Source organism: Cygnus olor, chromosome 4 (genome assembly GCF_009769625.2).
Source record: "Cygnus olor isolate bCygOlo1 chromosome 4, bCygOlo1.pri.v2, whole genome shotgun sequence".
Lineage (NCBI taxonomy): Eukaryota > Metazoa > Chordata > Aves > Anseriformes > Anatidae > Cygnus > Cygnus olor.
Window position 1 is genome coordinate 13986564 of NC_049172.1, and position 6000 is coordinate 13992563.

At 42.6% G+C, this 6000-nt stretch overlaps 1 long non-coding RNA gene across 4 annotated transcripts in view; it reads left to right on the top strand.

The window, feature by feature from the left end:
- The window catches only part of LOC121069886, a 42963-nt gene extending 37439 nt beyond the window's left edge, over positions 1-5524 (top strand). For all 4 annotated transcript variants that reach the window (XR_005819720.1, XR_005819719.1, XR_005819722.1 and 1 more), the window contains one exon: positions 3995-5524. This is a non-coding gene — a long non-coding RNA (uncharacterized LOC121069886). The remainder of the gene's footprint in view (positions 1-3994) is intronic.
- Positions 5525-6000: the final 476 nt, after the last annotated feature.

Below are 6000 nucleotides of genomic sequence, written 5' to 3' on the forward strand. Positions count from 1 at the left end.
CAAAGCAGTCCTGCTTTCTTGATCTCTGCCGAGATAGGCTTTGCTGCCTTATCTATGCCAATACACAAATGTGATGTCTTTTTTACTTCTAGCAAGAAATTCATGTAAGGCCTTGCACAGTGTAGCCTAAAGTGAGAAAGAGATTTGTCATTTTTTGACAATAATTCACATAGACTCCAAAACAAATGTACTTCTGAACAGTGACTCTGTGAACAATAAAGCAAACACTCTCAACTACCTACCAACCCATCCATCTTTTTAAATCATGTCAGCAGACTTCAAATTGTTCCCCAAGTTTTATTGTTTTGTAAAGAAGGAAATAATTTGTGGTGAAATACACTGAGCCATTGAACTTTGCAATTGTTTATTACTTGGTCTTGATTTCTTGCACATTCCCTCTTCATCATTTCCCTGTCATTTGTTTTAGGTGGCATGGTTTATTCTCTCTTCGTAGCTACCTAAATTGCATAGGTAAATTTGTAAGTTGAACTGCACAGCCTCTCTGCTTGCAATAGCATCCACCCCCTGTTTGTAAAATTTGTGGTAGTGCCGTGTGCGTGATTTTGTCGTAGGCTAGGTGTGAATTCTTCCTTCTATCAAGAAAAACACGTTTATGCAGTCTGGTGTGAAGCTTGCTGGCAAGGAGACAAGTCAGGCTTTTGTTTGAACTGGACGGCTGATGAACAGACTTTTTAGAAAGTAAGCTGGACGCAAAGTAGTTGGCATGGCAGGTAAGGTAAGCTTTATGCCATGAGGAAGATCTTGTGGTGCAAGAACAACTCTGGTCAGGGTCATTTCTGCGACGTGAGGGAGAGAGAGGTGACTGTCTGAGCTGAGCCTGCTGCTGCTTCTCCCACATTGCCATCACTGTTATAAATGAGTGCCCTAATTAGAACCGAGGGAATTTATGGGCAGATATGAAAATGTGGTTACTATAGTTACCAGGTGCTCCGGCTCAGTTGGGAAATGTTGCTAATATAATGATAGCCCAAGGGTAAGCACATGAGGCAAATGATGAACAAGCCCCCCTGCTCCAGGAGAAAATCTTTTGCTTTGCACATTGTTTCGTGGCTTGTTCTGCAAACCAACATCCACCACTGCAGTTCGTTTTCTGTTCGCTTTCTTTCAGGGGAGTGATTTTTGCTAAGGATAAGGAGCTCTGGGGAACAGAAAGTGCAAAAATGAAATAGCATTTAGAGCAAGGTTACAGATCTATTTACATACGCTTTAAAGCTTTCTGCTAAAATCCCTCGCCACTCCTCTGTATACAGTCTAGACAGCAAGGCAGGCTATGTGCACCTCCACGAGCTCAGAAATAAAATTTCTCTTGTGTACTTTCTCTGTTCACCCTAATTCCAGCAATGACCCTCGATGCCTGTCTCAGCCTATGGACACGGAAGGAGGAGAATGAGCAGTGAATCGGCTCTCCCCTTGCCCAAAATGAGGGGTGTCTCAGTGTCTTGCTGCTTCAGTCCAACTGCTGGCATTAGCCACCAGGTTTGGATTCAAGGAGAAAAATGGCATTTTAAGTGATAAAGCCCTACAGATGTGGTTGGAGTGGCCTCTTGCTTGGTGCTGCCTACAGGCAGGATTACACAGGTTATTACTGTTTGCTACAGGGAAAGGAAGAATTGTGGAGTCAGATTAATTCCCACTGCAATTTCTCTGAAGTCAACGAGGTGACACTACTGATTGCTTTGACATAGATTTTTCAGTCCTGAGTAATTACCTGGCCCTTTAGAAAAAATACAGGAGTAGACAGAAAATCAGAACAGCTGCTGCTAAGGGAGCTGATCCGCACCACCTTAAACAGCGCTGACGAGGAGTTCCTCTCTGGTTTTGGAGGAAGCCTGCAAGAGGAGAAAGCCTAAAACATTTACATCATGCTCAACCAGAGAGAAGCTTCAGCTCTACGTAGCAGTTTCCAGCATGTTGCCTCCCACTTGTTATTGATGGAAAACACAAAACTTTTTCTGTGAGGTGTGTTGAATCCTGTGATTCCTTACATGAGCACAAGGACTGACTCTGGTGATGTTACAGGGTAGCAGGCCACAACTGCAGCAGTGGTCAGGTCAATGTTAGCACCGTCACAGGCTAAGCAAGCACCTGCTCCTCTCTAGGGCTCACTTCAGGCTGACAACCACAAAGCTCTTTGAGCTTTCTAAAGCCAAAAGCCAGAGACCATTGCCTATCTCATTTAGTCTCAGATACCTAGTTGAGGTCCTTTAATCAGACACTATAACCTCTGTCTTAAACCTTGGAGAGAGAGATTGGAGATCCAGAGCATGATTTGTTTACCCTAAGGTCTGAACTGCAGCCTGGTATCCCTGTCTCTCCATTGGCTAAAGATGCTAAAAGGCTTTGAACACAGTTGCTTCAGCTCGGATCTTAGTCACAGTCACGGCTGCCTTGATGAACCTGGCCATTCTGAATGGCTAAATGAATTTGGAAGGTGGTTTTGCTTCATTAGCAAGAAGGTGAGGTACTGGCTTCTGTCTTAAGCCTTCCCCCAGGAGGGTGCATGTGCCGAGGTGCAATGAGAGGGCTTTAAAATTTCGCAAAGCGCACATGAAAAGGCATCTGAGTTGGCAGTGCCTCGTTTCTGTAAACACTTCCCTTTCTACCCAGAGCTTTCTGGAGTGCTGTGCCAGCACCAGATGTAGATGAATCAGGTTTTAAGTGTAAGTAGCCAGCCAGAGATTACGTGAGGATCTATGAGCTGCTGCTTTGCTGTCGGCTCCAAGCATTGCAGTGGCTACAGAGGGCTCATCTGCTGCAGCCTGCGATCCCATATGGAGGAGAAAACCCAACTTATCCTTTCTGAAGATAGTCCTTTACTGGGTGACCTGGGGCATGGCTGACAACCTCAGGGTCTGTTGTTATAGTCCAGCTGCTGTTCCTCGTCATCTGCTGTTTGCAGTGAGATGTGGTTGCCTGCCACAGCTCATTTTTCCTGTAGTTGGGCCCACCACAGTTTGCCGAAATGGGGGGAATAGAAAATATTTTTAAAAATAGATATGCGGTAATAATGAGGGTGAGAATTCCTTTCTCATGATGCAAGAGATGACACTGAAATTAAAGTGCCAAAGATGCCTGCTGTCTTAAGATAACCTAGATGGACTGCTGGTCTGACCCTAGTAATAGCACATCTCCCTCTCTTTTGTTTTGTGGACTCAATCCCCAAACCAAGGATAAAAGAAAGTAGTCTAGTTGTTTGATTTGGGTTTTAATTTTTACATATTTTAAAGCGTACAATGAATAGTTAATTTTACCAAAAATAAAATCATTTCAAACTAAAAACAAGCAAACAAGAACAAAACAACAGCACTTCCTTTTGCAAAATATTGAATTTGACTCTTGATCTTAGGATCTTGAATCTGAATGAATTCAGCAGCACTGGCACATGAATTATGGGGGAGTGTTAATGAGGGGGAAATTTCTTTAAAAATATTCAAATAGAGAAATTTTGCTCATCTGCCAGAATCCTTTGCAGCCCCTACTCTTGTGACGACACGGGAGAAATCCCATCTTCCTCATGTTATTAAGATCTATGGCAACTGCTGTGTGCTGAGTCTCTCTGTCTTTGCTAAGTTGATTACGCAGATTCCCCCCCCCACAAATTAATATCATGTTGTAGATACTCTAATTACAATGCTGGGTTTCTCTTCACAACATGAATGCAGCACCCAGGCTTTGCCTGACAGTGTGCATCTCTTTAATTGCGTTGGATAGTTCCACTGTTTGAATTTTGGATTGGACAGGTGGCACGAGCCAATATTTTATTCTTTGGGGTTTAGTGAGAACCAGCTGCCAGACTGTGGGTAAGCTGTGAAAACACTCTTCTGTAGAGCTTGGCTTTTTATCTTGGCCACATCTTTAATGCCAAAACAGTCCAGGAGCATCTCGCTCTCATGTGGTCTATCAGCCTTGAAATAGTGTTGTATCTCAGGCTGCAGACCCAACAAAAGTAATTTTCTCCATACAATTTCTACAGGTTTTGGTCTTGCAGAATGTTTTGAAGTGCAGTATCCACAGCAGTTTGTCTGTTTGTTTTCCTTCTTTGGAAGACAAAATCCAAGAGCCCTTCAGTCTCTGAGGACACAGAAAAGGGGCTTTTGCTCCAATGGCTGAACTGCTATAATACTCTGGACAAGGGTATTAAATGGCAGTAAGGCAGATTTGCATCCTGCCGAGTTTTCTGGGTTAGCATGGAGTATGAGGCTGACAAGCTGGTTGACTAAGACTGGGTAAGTACACACCTCATTTTCACACCTCCTGTTAGCGCCAAGATAAACAAGCCTGGATCTGAAAAACAAGCTAGCTGCGAAATGATCTCCCATCTCTAAAAATGTTCAGGATGTCAACGCTTTGTCACTTTGGTCTCAGCTGGAGCTAAGGCCGCTGCAAAGTCCTCCTTTACATCTCTCAACGTCTGCTGTTACTCAGGTGGCTGGGGCCATATGGATTCTCCAGCTACAAGGTGGAGCTGCTCTAGGTGGTGTTTTCAAAATCAAGTCAGTTCATGCCATAAACGAACTTAAAGACTGGTGACTTTGAAAGCCGCTGCAAATCAGAAATCTGGTAGCTGGGACATGCAGAACAACCTGGACAAAGCCAAAAGTTGTACAGGGCTCCTGCAGGCAGGGTAAGGACCTCGTGCACCACACTATCACCTGCTGTGAGATTCAGGAGGTTTTTTTCAGTAAGTTCGTCTGGAGGTTGAGAAACATTTTCTAAGCAGTTCTACCAAAATTAAAGAGCCGAGATAAGTCACTACCATTCTGACAGTTCATTTAGGAATTAAGGAGAGGAATAAGCACTGCTGCTGTCAGTATTTTTTTTTGCTGATTTCTTACAGACGTGAGCTCAGGCACACTGTGCTGCTATTTCTTCATTCGTCCTCTTGTTTTCTTGGTTCTACCTTTCGTAGATAACTTCTGAATTCGTTTTCCACTTGTAACCACAAATAACACAAGGGTATAGAGCACAGAAGTAATGAAGCTTCTGTGATAAGGTTGGTCAGACATGGGAAGGTGAGATACAGTATTGTATATCTTGCCAAAAGGGCACGCACCACCACCAGTTGCAGTGAAGCAGTGTTGTAGAAAGGTGTCCTGACAGCAGAAGTTTGTAGACATCAGCAAAGTCAGCCAAAACGATGGAACTACTCAGGAATGCAGATTTTCAGTAATAGTTCTATATGAGTGACTCACTTTCAGAAGAAATAATTAAAGAAAAAAAACATCTTAAACGAAATAATAGTATATGTCACCTGTGACAATACAATGCCTATGAAGTTATACACTCTGAAAGCATTTTTACCAAGTGAACTATGAAGACAGGCATTCACTTAAGGAAGTAACATAGAATTTCTTCTGAAATAGACTTGTTTTTATATTAAATGCCATTTTATAAAGAACTTGAGAGATTTGTGGGAACATCCTCAGCATGCATGTTTCTGCTTAATTCCTGTTTCTAGCTATAAAAATGTGCTGTTTGCCAGTGGAGCAAGCTGGTGCCATTGGGTGTACGTTATACATACAGCTCACGGAAAGGTGTTATAATCAGCTTATTCATTATTGTCTTGAATTTCCATTCCTTGAATGTTTAATTTTTTTTTTCTGATAGTGATCCCATACGTGCTATACAGACTGCCACATACCTGAAGTATAATTAGCAATTGCTCGTGCATGCATAGGCAGTGTAACAAATAGCATGAGCTCAGTGGAGTGATGTCTTATCCACATGCTTGCACAATGATGTCACACACGGTCCAATCTGAAATCTAGCCTTGTTCTTTCTCATTCATGTCACCCCTCAAGTACAGCTGCGTGACTTGTGAAATGGCTGTTAAATATACCAAAATATTTCGTGTTTCATTTGGTACAATTACTAAGTGCTTAGTGTCCTCTGAAAGGATAAAAAATATTTGGAAGCATCTAGATGAGCATGATAGGAGACAAAACAGTTTCATCTCTCTAAAATGTTCCGTACCTTTTT